The 21,519-nt window shown below is 46.5% G+C and overlaps 1 protein-coding gene across 1 annotated transcript in view; it reads right to left on the reverse strand.

The window, feature by feature from the left end:
• LOC102447807 (C-type lectin domain family 2 member B-like) overlaps nucleotides 1-13,481 on the reverse strand; it is a 44,685-nt gene extending 31,204 nt beyond the window's left edge. Inside the window, exons 1-2 of the mRNA XM_089770670.1 lie at nucleotides 12,801-13,481; nucleotides 11,181-11,750 (exon numbers count right to left, since the gene is read on the reverse strand). The gene's annotated coding sequence lies outside the window, so the exon portion shown is untranslated. The remainder of the gene's footprint in view (nucleotides 1-11,180; nucleotides 11,751-12,800) is intronic.
• Nucleotides 13,482-21,519: the final 8,038 nt, after the last annotated feature.

Below are 21,519 nucleotides of genomic sequence, written 5' to 3' on the forward strand. Positions count from 1 at the left end.
AGTGTGGATGCTCATCAGATCTTTCTTGCACAAGAGAGCATACACACGGCCATGGATGCTCTTGCACAAAAGCATAGCTCGCACATGACAGTGTGGACATTTTCTTGCGCAAGAGTTCTTGCATGAGAACCCTTGCACAAGATGTTCTTGCGCAAGAACTGCCAGTGTAGACATAGGCTAGGGTCCATCTCATACAGAACTGGCTTGAGCCACCACCCAGTAGCCTGGGAAATTCACACAGCCCTTGGGCACCTCTGAAAGGCGATGCTTCCCCACTTGCAAGCATAGAGTCTGGGTGAAGAAAATAAACTTTTAATGAAAGAGAGAGAAATCACATGGCATTATCTTGGGAAAATACCACAACAGAGTTCACTTACCCAAACTTTCTCCATACCCCACTTCAGATGCCCCACTTACAGCTCTGTCCAGTCAGAGCAGACCCTGACATCATCCAGATGACTCCTCTCCTTTAGCCTGAGGCTAGGCCACCTGTGTGCTACGCGACGTCTACACTGGCAGCTTCTTGCACAAGAACTCTTTTGTGGAAGAGTTCTTGTGCAAACTCTTCCACAAGAGTGTCTACACTGCCATGTGCTTTTGCAGAAGAGCATCCATGGCAATGTAGATGCTCTCTTGCATAAGAAAGCTCTGATGGCCATTTTAACTATACGGGCTTCTTGCGCAAGAAATTCATGTTGCCTGTTTACACTGGCCTCTTCTGGAAGAGTTCTTGCACAAGAGAGATTATTCCTCATGAGGAGAGGAATAACTCTTCCAGAAGAAGCCCCGTTTTCCAACGCTGTACTGTAAATTTACTTGTGGAAGAACACTCGTGCAGTGTAGACAGCCAGCAAGTTTTTGCGGAAGAACAGCTGTTCTTGCGCAAAAAGCTGCCAGTGTAGACATAGCCCTGTAGTCTGCTAGCCGCTCCCACCAGCCGGTCATTCCTGCCAGCTGCTCCACTGGCTGCAATGGGTCTGGCTCCCGGCCAAACCTGTGATTTCAACTCTTTAGCCATCACCTAGGCTGGCAAAGATTCCAGCTTCCACTGGACTAGCAAAAAGACTCCTCGTGGAGTCTGCTTTAGGTCTGTCCTTAAAGCAGAGGGCAAGGGGCAGGTTGAGCCAGTCTTACAGCTCCCCCCCCCCCCCCCCCGGGAGGCATGAAGCAGGCTGACACAGCCCTCAAGCCCTTTCCACCCTAACTCAGTTCACTCAACTCTGGGGGGGGTGGGGGGGTGGCTTGTTCTTCTGAGACCTCTTACAATGATGGTGTCTCTCCTGGAAGCACTGGTGGCATTTTACAGTTCCCACATTTAGGGGTAGCATGATCTGCGACCCCTACAACTGCCCCAAATTAGTTGCAGTATGGTTAACGGTTAATCATCTTGCAGAGCTAAACAATTGGAATGAGCATCTCCATCCCCCAGGGCAGTTCTCCTTTTAGCTGGCTGATAGCAAGCAGTAGTTCAGCCCCTGCTTACACATGCTCCACTGCTTCCCGTCCATCCAGGCAGAGTGGTGCCCCAGAAATACTGGTTCCTTAGGCAACTGCCTATTCTGTGTATGCCTAAGGACAGCCTTGCTCACCAGCCCATGTCTGGGGGGTACACGGGCCTGGATCCCTCCCTCCCCCCAGGGCCAGAGGCCGCACCTGCCCTGGCCTCTCCTTTCCTCTCCTCCCCCCCAAAACCTCACAGCATTCAGCCCTGGCCTCTTATCTGTCCCCCACATCTGCAGAAGCCACACCATCCAGCTCCCTCCTCCCAGCCGGTGGGGGGGCACTCCAAGGCCTCCCCAGACCCCATGCAAAAGCTTATCAGGTAGTCAAGAAGAGTATGGCCTCCTTTCTCCTCCCTTGCTGCCTCTCAGAGGGTGGGATGCTGGGAGAAGCCAGCTGGTTCTCCCCCAGCATAGTCTCCACAGTGCTACCTGCCCACCTCAGAATTTAGGGTTGCCAAATGGTTTAACCAAAAATACTGAACACCCCCCGCCCCCCAAAGAAAAAATTTTCCCACCAGGAAAAAAATTCTGTTGAGGAAAAAAAAGGGGGGGAGGGGGGGAGACCTGGAGAGTTATTTTAAAAATAAAAAAAAAAAGCATGGCCCCTTTAAGAAATGCTTTTGAGGATTTTTGGCCCTAACAGGCTGCTGGCAGCCATCTGCCATCTTGTCTTCCTGCTCAAGGCCAGACAGCTCCCCTGTGGAACTGTTGCATAAATTGCTAGTTTCGTCCCCTTGGAGGCTAGTCTGATTTACCCCAAGAAGAGAGTCACACTTTCAGGCTGGGTCCAACTCAAGTTTATTGATTGCAACCAAGGTACGGCTAAGGAACTCAATGTTCAAAGCAGAGCCGACCCCCAACATCTCATAGGCAGGGGTTTTTATAGGGTTAACATCCTTCCTGGTTTAGGTGCCTTAACATGATAGGTTACTTCATTTTTGACATTTAGCATTCCTATAGGTCAGGTTAATTTTCCAAATGAGGTTAAATACAGTGCCTACTTGCTGACTTTGCGGTTACAGCTGTGTTACATTCATTCACTTTTGCTGAACAATGGGCGAGCCATACTTCCCTTTTTCCTTTCCTGCTTGAGCCGGTCACAAGTTTAAAGGATGTGGAATCTATCCATATCTCTACTTAACAGAAGACTGGTTTCACTTCCCCTCGTCTCCTTATTATAAGTTATTACCTGTGACAGGCCTTGACCTTTGTCATGTCTTACCCCTATACAAATAGCAAATATATCTAAGCATTAGCAATGTATGTATATTGTACGTGCCCCTCATAGGGGAATCAATGGCTCCGGGGGATTTGACTTCCCTTTTACACATCAGAACCAGGTAAGCACTCAAGATTATCATATCCTAGTTGGCAAAAAACAGAAGATACTGGACATTTCAGGTATCTGGTATTTTCTGAATTTTTTTTTTAAACCGGACAGGAGGGCTATGTCTAGACTGGCATGAATTTCCGCAAATGCTTTTAACAGAAAAGCTTTTCCGTTAAAAGCATTTGCAGAAAAGAGCATCTAGATTGGCATGGATGCTTTTGCGCAAAAGCATCCGTGGCCAATCTAGACGTGCTTTTGCGCAAAAAAGCTCCGATCGCCATTTTCGCGATCGGGGCTTTTTTGCACAAAACAAATCTGAGCTGTCTACACTGGCCCTTTTGCGCAAAAACTTTTGCGCAAAAGGACTTTTGCCCAAACGAGAGCAGCACAGTATTTCCGCAAGAAGCACTGATTTCTTACATTAGAACGTCAGTGTTCTTGCAGAAATTCAAGCGGCCAGTGTAGCCAGCTGGCAAGCTTTTACGGAAAAACTTGCCAGTTTAGACACAGCCGAGGTGAAAATATCAGACTGTCCGGGTCAATACTGGACACTTGTCAACCCTACCTCAGAGGAGGCTGCTGCAAAGCAGCCCCTGTCCACAGCCAGCCCTGTCTGCCACAAACAGGAGCTGTTGGACTCCGCACTAGGCAGAACTGAGCATTCCCAGTTTGTGCTGGTTGCTGTGCTTCTGCATTTTAAATGTAGTAAGAGCCAGGTCCATATAGCCCAGTGTCTTCTACTCCGATGGTGACCAGTGCCAGGTGCCCCAGAGGGAGTGAACAGAACAGGGAATCATCACATGATCCCTCCCCTGTCACCCATTCCCAGCCCCTGACAACAGAGGCCAGGGCCACCATCCCTGCCCAATAGCCATTGATGGACCTAACCTCCATGAATGTATCTAGCTCAGGGTAGGCAATAAGTTATTGGCAGGGGCCTCTTCAAAAATGTGGGGCATGGGCACCTAGGAGGAAGGAGAGAGTGGGCAGGCAAAGGCATTCCACCACTCCCAGATAATCATGGTCTGGAGGTGGGGAACCTGGAAGTATCCCGGCTGTGCCCCTTCTGATGTGGCCCAGGGCCATTTCAAAAATTTCTGAAGTTTCCCCCGCCCTGGCCATGCCCTGTGAGGAACATGTGGCACTTAGAAGCCTGGTGCTCCCGGCAGGGCGGAAGAAGACTTTGTGCACTCTCCCACCCCCAAGCCAATCAGGGTCTGAAGAGCTCGCAAAGTCTTCTCCCGCCCTGCCAGGAGAGCATGGCACTTCTAAGTGCCACATTTTCCTCACAGGGCATGGCCAGGGTGGGGAAAACTTCACACACTCCTCTGCCCCCCGATCCTGATTGGCCTGGGGGCAGGGGAGCGCACAAAGCCTACTCCAGGACTGTCAGGAGCACCTGGTGCTTCCAAGCACTGCATATTCTTGGCAAGGTGGAGCAAACTTTGCAGGCTTCCCTCACCCCCAGGTCCTAATTGGCCTGAGGGTAGCAGAGACCCTTTTGCCCACCCCTAATCTAGCTCTTTCTTGCACCCTGTTAAATTCCTAGTCTTCACAACATTCTCTGGCAAGGAGTTCCACAGGTTGACCTTTTGCCTGAAGGGGAAAAAGACTGCAGCACAGGCTGGCAAGGGGTTCCCTGAGAGTGGGGCCAAGAGTTCATTGGCTCCAGCCCTGGGCACCATCAAATAGTCATGTACCCACTAAAACGTGATGCATAGTTGCATTATTATTCAGTTACATGATATCTAACATCCCTAATTATTGCACATGCCTCAAAAGACATAGTGCTTGCTCTCCAGCTTGCCTGCCAAGGGATGAGGAGGGTCCATTTCTGTTATGCAGCTATTTAAAGAGACAAGTTAAGAATTTGTCATTTCACCTCCAGAGATCTGTGAGCCCAAGTGTTGAACAGTGGTGATAAGAGTTTATAATGTGTCCTAATCAGACAGAAAAAGACAGAAAGACTGAATTAGCTGAAAGAAAAAAGATCTATTGCTATAAAGCCAAGGACTGAGTGAAAATCAGGTCTAGTTTACAAAGGAGAATAGAGTGAGATGTTAATGGGCCAAAATTCATGTGCCAATTTTAGGCCTCACTTGTAGCTATGGCTCAGATTTTCAGAGGTGGCTAGTGAATCTGGGTGCCCAACTCAAGATACCTTAAAAGGATCTTACCTTAAAGGAGTCTGATTTTCAAAGGATGCCTAGAGGTTTCCATTCAGTTCATTTTCAAACTTCTGAATATTTTGGCCTATAGTTATTCTTAGTAATTTCCAACTGTGAACCATGTACACTGCTCATGATAGTATCTACAGCTCTAGTCAACAACAATAAAGAGCCATTTCCAAAAGGTCATAACGGTAACTAGCAAAGCAGGATCCAAGCTTTAAAAACAATCACTGTAATCATCCATTATATATTTGAAGAGTGAGTTTGTGGATTTCTTTGTGCAAAATAAAGTCATACTTCCCAATTACCTACATATACCAAATTTTGTGTAAACAATCCTGACACTTAAATTAGCTGAATGCACTACTTATCACTGGAATATGCTGGGTGAACGGTGTAAATCATTTCTTACAGTGGTCCACAGATTGAGCTTTTTTTACTTACTGGCTCTGCAGCCAGGAGCCTCATGGCTCCCATTGGTTGTGGTTCACCATTTACAGCCAAGGGGAGCTGCAGGAAACAAACCCCGTATCAGCTCTCTCAGAGGGGGTCCACAGACCACTTTTGAGATACACTAGTTTAAATAATTATTTTTGGTTTTCCACATGAAAAAAAAGTAATGACAGATTATTAGAGTCCATAAAAATGTGCTAACAAAATTAAAAGTCAAATTGCCTATTCAACTGTCATTTTAGTGCACATAAAATTTGAATTTTATGATTTGTAACAGAAAAAAGTGTTATGGAAAGAGTAACGGAAGCTTCTTATTTACTATGTATAACACTATTGAATAAAATGAATAATGTAGGTTTTTAACTTCAAACCACTTAAAAACTGTTTTACTTCCCTTTTGAAAGCTCATTAATAAAAAAATACATATATTTAATTTCTTGAACTTTCTTTTAAGTGTAATGTAAGCAAAATCACTTTGTTCTGTCAGCAATAGGCTTCACCTGCTAGTTGCTTATATATGCCAGGATTTTTTTTTTAAGATAGCTCTGTATCTAACAGCTCTCACTTTGGGACCTAAAAAAGATCCCATTTCACTCTCTCTCTTGTGCATGTACACACAGCTTTAAGGCAGTGGTCACCAACCAGTAACTTAGGATCTACCGGTAGATCTTGGAGCCCCTCATGTGATCTTGACTGGTTTGACCAAGAGGCTATCAAGTGCCAGCAGTTCAGCTGCCATCTCCTGCCCTTTGCCTTAGAGATTGCTTTCACCCCCAGGAGCCTCCCTCTTACTGTGCAGAACAGGAGAGGAAGAGGAGGGGGCACTGATGTCAAGGTGCTGTCTCTCCCACCCTGTATTCAGTCTCCACAGAACAGATGGCAGGGCTGGGGGGGGGGGGGAGAGACTAGGTTTGGGATGGAGGGAGTTTGCTGGATGCTTTTTTGGGAGTGGTGCAAGGCCAGGGCAGGGGTGAGCCACCTGAGGTAAACAGTGTCTAGCTGGAGCCAGCTACAAACCCCTGTCTCCGTCATGTACCCCAAGCCTCTACCCTAGCCCTGAGCTCCCTGAACCCAAACTCCCTTTCGGAGCCTGTATCCTGAACCCCCTCCTGCACCTCGACTCCCTGCCTCAGGCTCGGCTCAGAGATCCAGCCTCCCGCTGCTCCCATTCACTGGAAGGAAGCCTCCAGGAAGGATTCCCAGGGGAAGGAAAATGGCAGCACACAAAACCATTTTTGGTTCCACTTGTCTCCCTCATGAGCAATAGGTAGCTGACCTCTGCCATAAGTCATTTTCTACTTCAGGTGTTATTTTCTTAACCACGTGCACCCTGATTGAACTAGCTTGGATGCAACACTCCCATCTCTGTACCCCTTCCATCTAGTTCTCTCTCTTTCCCTTCATGCATCTCACAAAGTGAGTTACACCTCAGGAAAGCTTATGCTTTAAGGTGCCACTCAATTCCATGTTGTTTTTTTCCCCATGAGATACCACTCAACTTTGCTCCTCAGACATAACAGAACATTCTTTCCCAAGGACAAAGCATGTCTGTACAGAGAGCACGGCCAAGATGGCTCAGCCTCAAGGCACCAAAGCAGAATTTGGTAACCTCTGACTGGTGAGCCAAATAAGACTATTCTGAAGCCACAACTCAGCTTTCCCAGCATTCCCCACAGCAGGAAGCCAATGCTGGCAATACAGTTTATGCACCCCTCCTAACCTCCAAGATTTTAGTGCCAGCGCCAGCCTTCTACAGGCAGGGGCAGAAAGCCTTGAGTCTCCCCGTAGGATCCTGCATATGGGAAAAAGCGGAGTCTAAAATATCTCAGTGCACTGCCGTTTTCCTTCCCCTGACTGGGGGACCAGTCTTGCAGTGCTGTACTTCCTGGAGGCTTCTCCTTTGCTCCCAATCCACCAAACGGTAGCAGGTAAAAGCCTTGCAGACTTCATGAAGACTACTAGGGACTTCACAATTGTGACTGATTTTACATGGGAGGCGCCCAGTTCCTATGATGGCCACCAAACCTTCCTTTTCAAAATCTCACCATTAAAAAAAATGACACTGTTGAGACTTCCACCTACTCTAATGCCCCAACTTCAAGACAATCCAAGTCAGCCAACCAGGCCCCAAACCTTGAACACAAAGATGGGACAGACTCACTGGGAAGCCCAGGAGGGGCTCAGCTATCAATTTAACATAGAAAGTGCCCAAGTAACACTGTGAGAAGCATCACTGTAGAACACTAAGTAAAACAGTTTATATCCTTCTAGGGAGAGGAACAGAGAAAGGAAAATAGCCTGATTTATATAAAGGATGGGCAGCAACACATAACATAAGAACGGCCGTACTGGGTCAGACCAAAGGTCCATCTAGCCCAGTATCCTGTCTGCAGACAGTGGCCAGCACCAGGTGCCCCAAAAAGGGTGGACCGAAGACAATGATCAAGCAATTTGTCTCCTGCCATCCCTCTCCAGCCTCTGACAAACAGAGGCCAGGGACACCAATTTTATCCCCTGGCTAATAGCCTTTTATGGACCTAACCTCTATGAAATTATCTAGCTTCTCTTTAAACTCTATTATAGTCCTAGCCTTCACAGCCTCCTCTGGCAAGAAGTTCCACAGGTTGACTACACGCTGTGTGAAGAACAACTTTCTTTTATTAGTTTTAAACCTGCTACCCATTAATTTCATTTCGTGTCCTCTAGTTCTTCTATTATGGGAACTAATAAATAACTTTTCTTTATCAGCCCTCTCCACACCACTCATGATTTTATATACCTCTATCATATCCCCCCCTCAGTCTCCTCTTTTCTAAACTGAAAAGTCCCAATCGCTTTAACCTCTCCTCATATGGGACCCGTTCCAAACCCCTGATCATTTTAGTTGCCCTTTCCTGAACCCTTTCCAAGGCCAAAATATCTTTTTTGAGGTGAGGAGACTACATCTGTACACAGTATTCAAGATGTGGGCGTACCATAGTTTTATAAAGGGTCTTATTTTCTATCCCTTTCTTAATAATTCCTAGCATCCTATTTGCCTTTTTGACCGCCGCTGCACACTGTGTGGAAGTTTTCAGAGAACTGTCCATGATAATGCCAAGATCTCTATCCTGATTTGTTGCAGCCAAATTAGTCTCCATCATACTGTATGCATAGTTGGGGTTATTTTTCCCGATGTGCATTACTTTACACTTATCCACATTAAATTTCATTTGCCATTTTGTTGCCCAATCACTCAGTTTGGTGAGATATTTTTGGAGTCCCTCACAGTCTGCTTCCGTCTTGACTATCCTAAACAGTTTGGTATCATCCGCAAACTTTACCACCTCACTGCTTACCCCTTTCTCCAGATCATTTATGAATAAGTTGAAAAGGATTGGTCCCAGGACTGACCCTTGGGGGACACCACTAGTTACCCCTCTCCATTTTGAAAATTTACCATTTATTTCTACCCTTTGTTTCCTGTCTTTTAACCAGTTCTCAATCCAAGAAAGGACCTTCCCTCTTATCCTATGGCCATGTAATTTACACAAGAGCCTTTGGTGAGGGACCTTGTCAAAGGCTTTCTGAAAATCTAAGTATACTATATCTACTGGATCCCCCTTGTCCGCATGTTTGTTAAGACAGGATTTCCCTTTACAGAAACCATGTTGACTTTTGTCCAACAAATTATGTTTTTCTACATGCTTCACAATTTTATTCTTTACTACTGTTTCAACTAATTTGCCCAGTATAGAAGTTAGACTTACCGGTCTGTAATTGCCAGGATCGCCTCTAGAGCCCTTTTTAAATATTGGTGTCATGTTGGCTACCTTCCAGTCATTAGGTACGGAAGCCGATTTAAGGGATAGGTTACAAACCACAGATAATAGTTCAGCAATTTCCCATTTGAGTTCTTTTAGAACCCTTGGATAAATGCCATCCGGTCCCGGAGATTTGTTAACATTACGTTTTTCTATTTGTTCCAAAACCTCCTCTACTGACACTTCAATCAGGGACAGTTCCACAGATTCATCACCCACAAAGGACGGTGCAGATCTGGGAATCTCCCCAACGTTCTCAGCCGTGAAGACTGAAGCAAAGAAATCAGTTAGTTCTCTGCAATGGGTTTATCATCGTTGATTGCTCCTTTTATAGTTTGATCATCTAGGGGACCCACAGGTTTTTTAGCAGGCTTCCTGCTTCCAGTGTACTTAAACATTTTGTTATTTCTTTTTGAGTTTTTGGCTAGGTGTTCCTCAAAATCTTTTTTTGCTTTTCTTATTACATTTTTATACTTGATTTGACAGTATTCATGTTCCTTTCTATTTATCTCACTAGGTTTGGACTTCCACTTCTTAAAAGATACCTTTTTGTCCCTCTCTGCTTCTTTTACATGGTGGTTAAGCCACGGTGACTCTTTTTTAGGTCTCTTGCTATGTTTTTTAATTTGGGGTATACATTTAAGTTGGGCCTCTATTATGGTGTCTTTAAAAAGTTTCCATGCAGCTTTCAGGGATTTGAATCTAGTCACTGTGCCTTTTAATTTCTGTTTAACTAACCTCCTCATTTTTGTGTAATTCCCCTTTTTGAAATTAAATGCCAGGATGCTGGACTGCTGAGGTGTTCTTCCCACCACAGGAATGTTGAATGTTATTATATTATGGTCACTGTTCCCAAGTGGTCCTGTAACGGTTATCTCCTGGACCTGATCCTGCACTCCACTCAGGACTAAATCAAAAATTGCCTCTCCCCTGGGTTCCTGCACCAGCTGCTCCAAGAAGCAGTCATTTAAGCCATTGATAAATGTTATCTCCGCTTCTCTTCCTGAGGTGACATGTATCCAGTCCTACTTGAAAGTAGGAATATGAGATCCTCCGGAAAAGGGCTTTATTCTGGAGGATCGCGCCAGTCTAGATGCTTTTTTCCGGCTTTTCCCCAAGCCGGAAAAAAAGCGGCGGCCATGTTTATTTAAATCCCGCGGGGGATATTTAACTCCCCCGTGGATTTCCCTATTCTGACTTACCTGCTTTGCATGACTATTCCGGAATTAGGGGCCAGTCTAGATGTAGCCAAAGGGGGTAATTAAAATCCCCCATTATTATAGAGTTCTTTATTTTGGTAGCCTCTCTAATCTCCCTCAGCATTTCAATGTCAGTATCGCTGTCCTGGTCAGGTGGCCGGTAATATATCCCTACTGCTAATTTCTTATTATTGGAGCATGGAATTACTATCCATAGCTATTCTATTGAACATGTTGATTCACATCATCTTTCACATACAGTGCCACTCCGCCACCCACCCGGCCTGCTCTATCCTTTCGATATATTTTATATCCTGGTATGATTGTGTCCCACAGATTTTCCTCATTCCACCAGGTTTCAGTGATGCCTATTATGTCAATCTCCTCCTTTAGTACGAGGTACTCTAGTTCACCCATCTTATTAGTCAGACTCCTAGCATTTGTGTAGAAGCACTTTAAAAATTTGCCACTGCTTATTTGTCTGCCCTTCCCTGACACAAAGCTTTAAAGACAGAACCACACATGACAGATGCTCATCACACAACTGGGGCACTTGGGGAACACGGTCACAACAACCTGAACAACATCATGTGAAGTCAGAGCTTCACAACACAAAGAGCTCTAGGTAACAAACAGCACCGCCAGCACCTCCCACAGCAGCACAAAACTCTGCATCAAAAACTCACAACAGTCACAGACTGAGTTCTGTATGAGGCCCTTACCTGGCCTGGCATCTGGTGAGCCTGTTCCTCAGTTTAGGGTACATTCCCCTCAGCAGTTGCACAGTAAATTCTCTTTGGTCCTTCACAGTCACTGCACCAACACGTGCCCTCCCTCTTCCAGGGCAAGCAAATCAAAATGAAACACCACGAGCTCTTCACCCGTCCTGGGCACAGTCCTCGTCCCAGCTTCTCCCCTTGGTTCCGGGGTGCACAGAGTCCATAATCCCCACTCCAGGGTCCATGTGTCACCTTCTTCCCAGCATGCTTAGAAGCAAAGGGGACAAGGAGACAGTGCAGGGCCGGTGTTGTTACTTGTGGGTCCTGCTCCTGCACCTCCCCTCCTGCATTCTGCCCTCTTGCCCCATGCAGGGTCCCTGACTGGAGTGATTTTGATGGCGGGGGGGAGCCTCCCCAACAGCAGACCTTGGGGTTAACATTCCTTTGAGGAGCATGGGGCAGCTCCCCCATCTCAGAGTGATGATCTCAGGCGTTGTGCAGACTCAGGAACATGTTTCTGTGTCCCTCACTCTCAGGTTATAATTCCAAGTTTGTCTTCCCAAGGACTCAACACTTTAAAGAAAAGAAGTCTGAGATCATCACATGTCTCCAGGAGCAAGGCCCTAACCAGGGCGATCATGTTTATGCCTTAATCTGGCCCTCATCAATCCTACTCAGACTCACTCCTGATCTCCCATTACTTGGGCAGATACATGGTACTAGCCAGGACAGATTCATAACTTTTCCATACCAGGCCCCCAACCCTGAAGACCTGCCACCTTGCTGGGACCCTGCTCTCACTTAGGGCATTATGAATGCAACCGTTTGACTCCCAGTCCCAACCCCCTAAGGCTGGGAACCCCTAAACTCTAAGACCTATTGTAGCTTCACATTGTGCTCAGAGATACTCATGGGCTGTGTCTAGACTGGCCAGTTTTTCTGGAAAATCAGCCGCTTTTCCAGAAAAACTTGCCAGCTGTGTACACTGGCCGCTTGAATTTCCACAAAAGCACTGACTTCCTACTGTAAGAAATCAGTGCTTTTTGCAGAAATACTATGCTGCTCCCGTTCGGACAAAAGTCCCTTTTGCACAAAACTTTTGCGCAAAAGGGCCAGTGTAGACAGCTGAGATTTGTTTTGCGCAAAAAAGCCCCGATCGTGAAAATGGCGATCGGGGCTTTTTTGCGCAAAAGCGCGTCTAGATTGTCCATGGATGCTTTTCCACAAAAAGTGCTTTTGCGGAAAAGCGTCCGTGCCAATCTAGACGCTCTTTTCCGCAAATGCTTTTAACGGAAAACTTTTCCATTAAAAGCATTTCCAGAAAATCATGCCAATCTAGACGCAGCCATGGAGAGAGGAGCCCAAAGCCAGAGAACCTCCACCCCAAGGGGGAACCCCTCTCTCTCTACAGACAGACTCTTGGGATCAAACAGCCCTCCAGAGTTTGGGTCGGGTGCCTAAATACCACTGAGGAGTTCGGCCTTGCTCCCTTCCGGCTCCTGAGTTTTTAGGTTTCTCAGAGCATCAGAGAACAGGGGAGCTACAAAGTGACCTGGTTTGTAACCTTCCCCAGAGCGGCCAGGCCTAGATCCCCAGGGGTCATTTGGAAGGGAAACCACTCACCTGATTTACATCTGGTTCCGAGATTCCTGACCCCTCCTTCGCTGTCAGACATCCCAGTCGATGATGGGAAGCTGAATCCTCCTCAGTAATCAGACAAAACCGACTGTCATTAACTGGGACAAATGGTGAGTTGATCTCGGAGCTGGACCTGAGGGGAAAGAGCAGAAAGATCCTCTAAAGAACCAACAGTAACCTAGAGAGAGCCAAGGCTGGGAACAGTTTGCTGGAGGAAGAGGTGAGTGACTGGATAATACTTATCTGATCAGTCAGTGCACAGGGAGAGACTGTCCATAGGCCCAGGAATGTTCCTGCCAATGAAATAACAGAACATTATTAAGCAAAGTGCAGACTGTAAAGCTGGCAGGGCCCATCACGAGCAGCTAATCTGACCTGCTGCCCATCACAGGCCACAGAACCTCCCCCACCCACCCCTGCAATCCAGTCAGACAAACTGGAAGGATTCTAGGTTTTTGGATGACACCTGGAACAAAAGGGCTGTTTGCTTCAAGGTGCTGCGCATGATGTAATTGTATTCCCAAACCAGGCTTGTCAAACTGGCGTTTGGAGGGCTGCATGTGGCCCGATCGAAATTTTTTGCAGCCCGCCAGAACATTTTATAAAAGAATGAAGTGCGGGATGCTTGGAGCACATGGCCAAGTGCCTGCTCACAGCCAGCTGGGCCTAGGGTTACCAGATAGTCTCAAAAAATATACCGGACACATTTGATTGGGGAGGGACCAGCTGGAAGGGAAGCAGGACTGGCCAGAAGTGGGGAGGGAGAAGCAGAGCTGGTCGGGAGAGGGGTCAGGGGCAGCTGGGGGTGTATCGGGGGGGAGGGGTGGCTGGCAGGAAGCAGAACTGTTGCGGGGGAGGAAGTCGGGGGCAGCGGGGCTGGCTGGGGGATATTGGGACAGGGGCGGCCTATGGGAGCGGGGCTGGCCGGGGGAGATCAGGGGACGGGGGCAGCAGGCAGGAAGCAGGGCTGGTCGGAGGGAGGGGGGAGGTCAGGGGAGATCGGTGGAGGGGTGGCCGGTGGAAAGCAGAGCTGATCAGGGAGGGGGAGGGCTGGCAGCGGGTGGGAGGGGGGGAGCTGGAGCAGGGCTGGCTGAGGGAAATTGGGAGGACGAGAACTGGCCAGCAGAAAGCAGGGTTTGGGGGAGGGTGGGCCGGGCAGAGGGGGGCTGGCCTTGGGGCGGGAAGTGAATCAGCCGCTGGGAACAAGGACTGACCCGGGCACCTGCAGATCCCAGGTTTTTGCCCGTCCTGCACATGGTCCCGGCAAAGCAAGTCCAGCTGTGGCTCCACGCGAGCTTGTCAATCGTGCACGAGCAGGGAGAGGGCTTCCCCTCCTCCCCAAACCATCACTCCCAGTGCCAATCGCACCCCGCCTCCCAGCCACTCCCCTGCCCAGCTTCCATCCGGCGCCCAGCTGGAAAACAGAAAATACCAGACATTGCACAGTGTCCATAGGCCCAGGAATGTTCCTGCCAATGAAGTAACAGAACATTATTAACTGACTGTCCAGTAGAATACCAGACACCTGGCAACCCTAGCTGGGCTGCTCTGCGCACATGCTCACGGCTGGTTAGGCCCTCTGCTCTGGGCTCTCCAGCAGGAACTCACAGCAGGCCACTGTGCACACGCTGCCCCAGCGCCTCAGGCAACAACATCAACTCCAGGACCCAGATGTTGGGGGGGAGAGGCTTGGGTGTGTCTGGCTTGGGGGGGGGCATTAGATTGGGTGGGCCTGGCTCTGGGGGAGCGGAGGAGGGATATTTTGTTAAAATTTTGTTTTTTATTTATTTATTCCCAAATAAAAAAAATTATATTAATTTTATATCAATAAATATATCCGTTTTTTGTAATTGCTTGAATAATATCTTTATGCAAAATCTCAAGCTTACGAAGTATCTGAAATTTTCACAGAAGCCTGTTCTATTTGATTAACCATGGTCTATAATTTTTATTTCAACAAAACAAGTTATGTATCATATGCACAATTTAAAAGTGCCTTACATTTATATTTAAATTAAAAATTATGTAAAATTAATTTACTTTTTTTTTTTAAATAAGGACAAATAAATTATAAGGACAAATTTAATAAGGACACATCAAATTATTATAATATTATAAAATATACCTAAAAGCCAGGTATCTGGTATTGGTGCCTTTTGCCTGGCACCTTAAATGTTTTGGGGGTTTTTTTGTTTGTTTGTTTTGTGCTCATCAAACATTTGGGAACCCTGGGTGGCCCTGAAAGCTATCAGCTTTTGTTGTGCGGCCCTCAGTAGGCTTTGAGTTTGACATGCCTGCCCCAAACCATGAATAGTCTGGAGAAGCATTGATTGGCAGGCTGAGCCTTACTGTCACTGTTAGTACAGTAATTCCTCATTTAACACTATAGATGCATTTCTGAAAATGTTCATGCTAAGTGAAAACGTGTTTTGCAGGATCAGTTTTCCCATTAAAAATAATGGAAAAGGTGGGGATTGCATTTCAGGTGGTGGTGGCAAAGTCAATTATTTTTGTTGGAGCTGGGTCATCAATGTCAGATTAGATATCTAGCAACACAAGATCTCTAGCAACGTGAGTCGCTGCAGTTTGTTAAAACACAAAGATAAACACGTGAGTGAGCAGAGGAGTACTGTGACCACGTCTATTCATCCACTCATGCGTATTACCACTGTTGTCACCAACTTATACCGCCGCACTAAGTAGTCTGCCACTAGATTATTTTTGTGTTATTTCAGGGACAGTTCCTCATGGGGCTTTTGTACATTTCAAAGGAGGAATGTGGAAGTGCCTATCTACTAGCCAATGGAAATTTCCTCAACTAGTCAATTAACTGCATTTTAACATCCTTAGTTTAAGTTTTTCCAGAGCTCTGTTACATTAGGAGGGGCTTGTCGCAAGGACAGGAAGAGCTCTGTAAGGGATCTGCAACCCTAGCTGTAACTTACAGGGCCTACAGCCAGCCAGCAGAGCTCACCAGCCATACAGCAGCCTTGGTCTTCTCCATTATTTATGATCTCTCTGCATGGGCTTTTCTAGATGGCACACACAGCAGAACCTCAGTTAGTAACACCAATACTGTGTTAAAGGTAAACCTCTAAAAACAGAAAGGAAGAGTTTCAAGAGAGATGGCAAAATAGGGGAACTGCTTCTGTGCTTGTTTGCTTGGAATTCAGATGGTGAAATGTAGCATGTGGCTTCTGCACTGTAAAGTGTCTAAGCTGTTAAATCCATGTTTGGCTGTCAACTTTTGAAAGAAAAACCCTAATGTTTGGTTCCAAGTTACAAAGAAGCTCTGTTCACAGGTTCCACTGCTTTAGCCTAATGCACTGACACACATCTGGGGAGCTGTACTGCTCATTTTCATCATTCTCTGACTCAAAAGCTTCAGAGGGGTACCTGTGTTGGTCTGTAACAGGAAAAATTTTAAAAACAACCAATAGTCTAGTAGTACCTTAAAGACTAACAAAACTTGCATCTGGACTTTCAACACTCCTGTCATCTGAAGAAGTGGGCTGTGCCCACAAAAGCTCATGATAGCTGCGTACATGTTAACACCACCACCTTACAAGACATGCACTTTCATCTCACCACTGTTATGGGAAATCATGTCATTTACTGGCCTGCAGACAAGGTCCTACGAACAACACTTAGATTCCAAATATCCCTTGATTGGACTACTCTAGTACCTGACCGATTCCAAAAATTACTTTCAATTATACCAGAGGTCCAGAAAATCTCTGAATTACAGGGTCAAATTCATGTTCTCCAAAATACCTATCAAACTGAGGCACATACTTTCCACACAGTCTATAGAACATCCCTCCTGTGTACTAATTATGATGTATCATGTTATGTAACTAAGGCTATGCAGCAACCCCATTATAGAATTATTGCAGGGATATTAATGATTGTATTGCTTTTGCTTATTGTAGGATTATTTTATTGTTGTTATAGAGGATGTACTAATGGAAATAGTTTTCATGTTCATACTAATCTTGTATTACCATTACAACCAATCCATACCTGTGAGGATGTTAAAACAGACCTCTCGATGTTAAAACAGAAATACAATGTTTAATGATTATAGAGATTTGAAGTAGTTGTGCCTAGAGCACAAAAGAGGGGAATGTGGAAGCAGGACTAAGGGAGAGGGGTTTTGGGTGGCCCTTTCAGGGTCTGTCAGTAGCAGAGCAAGAGTCTGGTTCACTGACTCCTGCTAACCCAAGAGCTAGAAGAGACGCTGCCTTCGCCTCTCTGTCTCGCTCTCCAAGATAAGAGTGGAATGCTGACCTCAGTGAGAACCTTGGAGATAAGACAGTGTCTGATGGGAACTGAGTGGGCAGGGAAGTAATTGTTTAATGTTATATGTAACAGAAAGGTATATTTATTGGTTAATTGTTTTGTATTTGAAGATCCACTTATGGATGTCTTCCCTTGCAATATTGCTTGAATAAACTGCCTCTGGCAACTTGTTGCTTAAACACAACACAGAGTGAAGGCTTGTTATCTTCCACAATTTGTTTTGTTAGTCTCTAAGGTGTCAGTAGATCAGTGTCTCAACCTTTTCTTTTTTTATAAAGTACCTCTTTCCCAAAAATAAATAAATAATACAAGTACACACCTCCCCTCAGTACCTACCATTTTCAGGCAAACAAATTTTTTTTCTGCCATTGCAACGCATCTGTTTAAACAACTTAATTGTAGCTAGGTGGGCAATGAAATTTTGGGGGGTAAAAAGTACAAAAATAATAAAGCACTATAAAACAAATTCAATTTTCAGCTGTTTTGATGTACCCCCCAGACTTCTCTCAATTACCCCTGAGGGTTCTGGTACCACTGGTTGAGAAACATTGTACTATATTATTTGTTGTTGTTGTTGTTGTTTTTTAATTTTCTTGCAATACTGGGAGTCTCCATTGGGTGTGGGTGTGACACAGCACATCCCAGCGACTTTGCAAACCCTAGTGCAATACTGAGAGCCTCCACTGGGTGCCACTGCGTCCTGCAGCTCAATCAAGTACAGGAACCAATCCATGCAACAAATCTCAGTGCCACATACCTACACCAGCGACACCATCACAGGACCTAACCAGATTAGCCACAACATCACTGGTTCATCCACATGCACAGCTACCAAGGTAATATATGCCATCATGTGCCAGCAATGGCCCTCTGCTATATACATCGGCCAAACTGGACAGTCCCTACGGAAAAGAATAAACGGACACAAATCAGATATCAGGAATAGTAATATACAAAAACCTGTAGGGGAACACTTCAATCTCCCAGGACACAGTAGCACATTTAAAGGTAGCCATCCTGCAGCAAAAAAACTTCAAGACCAAACGTCAAAGAGAAACTGCTGAGCTACAGTTCATCTGCAAATTTGACACCATCAGTTTAGGATTAAACAAAGACTGTGAATGGCTGGCCAACTACAAAAGCAGTTTCTCCTTTCTTGGTGTTCACACCTCCAGATCAGCTCCTAAAAGTGGGTCTCATCCTCCCTCATTGAATTCACCTCGTTATCTCTAGCCTTATTCTTGTCTGCATATTTATATCTACCTCTGGACATTTCCACTACATGCATCTGATGAAGTGGGTCTTTGCCCATGAAAGCTTATGCTCCAATAAATCTGTTAGCCTATAAAGGTGCCACTGGACTCTTAGTCACTTTTGCAGATTTACGTAATTCCACGGACTTTGCAAACCCTATGGACCAGTGGTCCCCAACCTTTTGGGGCTGTCGGGCACCCGGGGGTGGGGCCATGCATGCACCGTGCACCTGGGGTGCAAGAATTGCTTGGGCCGGCCCTGATCACTCGGCGGGCGCACATAAATGCCCTGGCAGGCGCCATGACACCAACGGGCACCGCGTTAGGGACCACTGCTATGGACTATCGATTCTTTGCACTTGCACAGAACCTGTTCTCCACAGATCTCAAGGTGTTTTGGGTTAGCTTGCTTACAGTCATCACAGAGAGGATCAAATTAAAGTATAGACAGTACACATCACATGCCATGTTCATACAGCCAGTAGCAGCTGTAGGAACAGAATCCAGGCATGTGTGGTTTAAAGGCTACACAGCTTTCTCTCAGAGCTGGGTTTAAGATGTGTGCTCCTGGGGACCATCCTTCTTCTAGTCACAAAGTGGAACAGTAACTCGCCCACCACAACATGCAGACCAGCAACAACTACAGCAGCGACTACCACTGGACATGGTCAATTATTTATTTGCTCTCCCGAGCTGGATGGGTCCTTAATCCCTTCACTTGGGCAAGAGGGAAAGGAACATACTGCTCCATCCCATTTATCTCCTCCACATCATCCCAAGGGAAATTGTATGTCGAAGAGATTCCCCTCTCCACAGAAGTAAATGCTGAAAGGACTTAAATGGGAAATTGCAGAACTATTAACACTAGTTTGTAAGCTATCCTTTAAATCAGCTTCCGTAACTAATAACTGGAAGATAGCTAATATGACACCAATATTTAAAAAGGGCTTTGGAGGTGACCCTGACAATTACAGACCGGTAAGTCTACAGTCAATATCAGGCAAATTAGTTGAAACAATATTAAAGAATAAAATTGTCAGGCATATAGAAGAACATAATTTGATGGGCAAAAGTCAACATGGTTTCTGCAAAGGGAAATCATGTTTTACTAATCTGCTAGAGTTCTTTGAAGGGGTTAACAAACATGCGGACAGGGGGATCCAATGGATATAGTATACTTAGATTTTCAGAAAGTCTTTGATAAGGTCCCTCATCAAAGGCTCTCATGTAAATTAAGTTGTCATAGGATAAGAGGGAAGGTCCTTTCATGGATTGAGAACTGGTTAAAAGACAGGAAACAAAGGATAGGTATAAATGGTAAAATTTCTGAATGGAGAGGGGTAACTAGTGGTGTCTCCCAAGGGTCAGTCCTAGGACCAATCCTGTTCAACTTATTCATAAGTGATCTGGAGAAGGGGGTGAGCAGTGAGGTGGCAAAGTTTGCAGATGATACTAAACTGTTCAAGATAGTCAAGACCAAAGCAGACTGTGAAGGACTTCAAAAAGATCTCACCAAACTGAGTGATTGGGCAACAAAATGGCAAATGAAATTTAATGCGGATAAGTGTAAGGTAATGCACATAGGAAAAAATAACCCCAACTATACTTACAATATGATGGGGGCTAATTTAGCTACAACTAATCAGGAAAGAGACCTTGGAGTTATAATGGATAGTTCTATGAAGATATCCATGCAGTGTGTGGAGGCAGTCAAAAAGGATGTTAGCAATTATTAAAAAAGGAATCGAAAATAAGACAAAGAGTATCTTCCTACCCCTATATAAATCTATGGTATACCCACATCTTGAATACTGTGTAAAGATGTGGTCTACTCACCTAAAAAAAGATATCTTGGCATTATAAAAGGTTCAGAAAAGGGCAACTAAAACGATGAGGGGTTTGGAACAGGTCCCATATGAGAAGAGGCTAAAAAGATTGGGACTTTTCAGTTTGGAAAATAGGAGAAATTGAATAGATTTGATAGAGGTATATAAAATCATGATTGGTGTGGAGAGGGTGAATAAAGAAAAGTTATTATTTACTTGTTCCCATAATAGAAGAACTAGAGGACATCTAATGAAATTAATGGGTACCAGGTTAAAACTAATAAAAGAACCTTCTTCTTCACACTGTGCAGTCAACCTGTGGAACTCCTTGCCAAAGGAGGCTGTGAAGGCTAGGACTATAACAGAGTTTAAAGAGAAGCTAGATAATTTCATGGAGGTTAGGTCCATGGAATGCTATTAGCCAGGGGATAGGAATGGTGTCCCTGGCCTCTATTTGTCAGAGGCTGGAGAGAGATGGCAGGAGACAAATCGCTTTATCATTGTCTTCAGTCCACCCGCTCAGGGCACCTGGCACTGGCCACTGTGGGCAGACAAGCTACTAGGCTGGATCGACCTTTGGTCTGACTCAGTACTGTTCTTACGTTCTTGTGTATGTAATTGCAACCTCTCACCGCCTGTGTGCAACACTGAGGCGGGCTGTGAGCGCAGGAAACTACAGGAGAAACCACAGATCGCAGCAGCACCCGCCATGTTTTTGCTCCATTGGTTCCGTTCTGCTCTAGCTCACCCGGGGCTCCCATTGCTGGAGCGGCAGCCCCCGGGCAGCGCGTTCGCCCCCGCCCGCCCGGACCCGGCTCGGAGCGGCGCCCAGCCGGCCCCAGGGGGAGCAAAGGGCGCCCCGAAACCCGCCCCCCAATACAGCCACAGCCCCCGGGCGCTGTGTGTGTCGCCCCCTCCCTCACCCCCTGCCCGTGGGGCTGCCCCCCAGGCCACGCCCGCCCCAAGCGGACTCCGCTCCCGGCAGCTCGGGCCCAGCCCCGGGGAGAAGCAAATCCCCCCCCCCCCCGCCATTATCCTGGGGTCCGCCTGACCCCCGACATGGGGTGACTCCCCCTCCCCGCGCGTCTCCCAGCCCCTAGTCCCTCCCCTGCCCCCCAGAGCGCCCCGCAGCCCGGCTCTGAGCGCGGCGAGTCCCGTCCCCTCCTGCCCCCCAACCCGGGTCCCCAAGCGCTCACCAGCGCGGAGCGGACCCTGGAGCCAGCCTGAGCCCGGCGCGCGGCTCCTGCGGGTCGGAGACGCCCAGTGTCGCTGCAGCTCTTGGGTTGGGGAGCTTCTGAGGGGGGGGTGGAGCCGCTGCTGCCT

The sequence above is a fragment of the Pelodiscus sinensis genome, chromosome 19 (genome assembly GCF_052426305.1).
Source record: "Pelodiscus sinensis isolate ZL-2025 chromosome 19, ASM5242630v1, whole genome shotgun sequence".
Classification (NCBI taxonomy): domain Eukaryota; kingdom Metazoa; phylum Chordata; order Testudines; family Trionychidae; genus Pelodiscus; species Pelodiscus sinensis.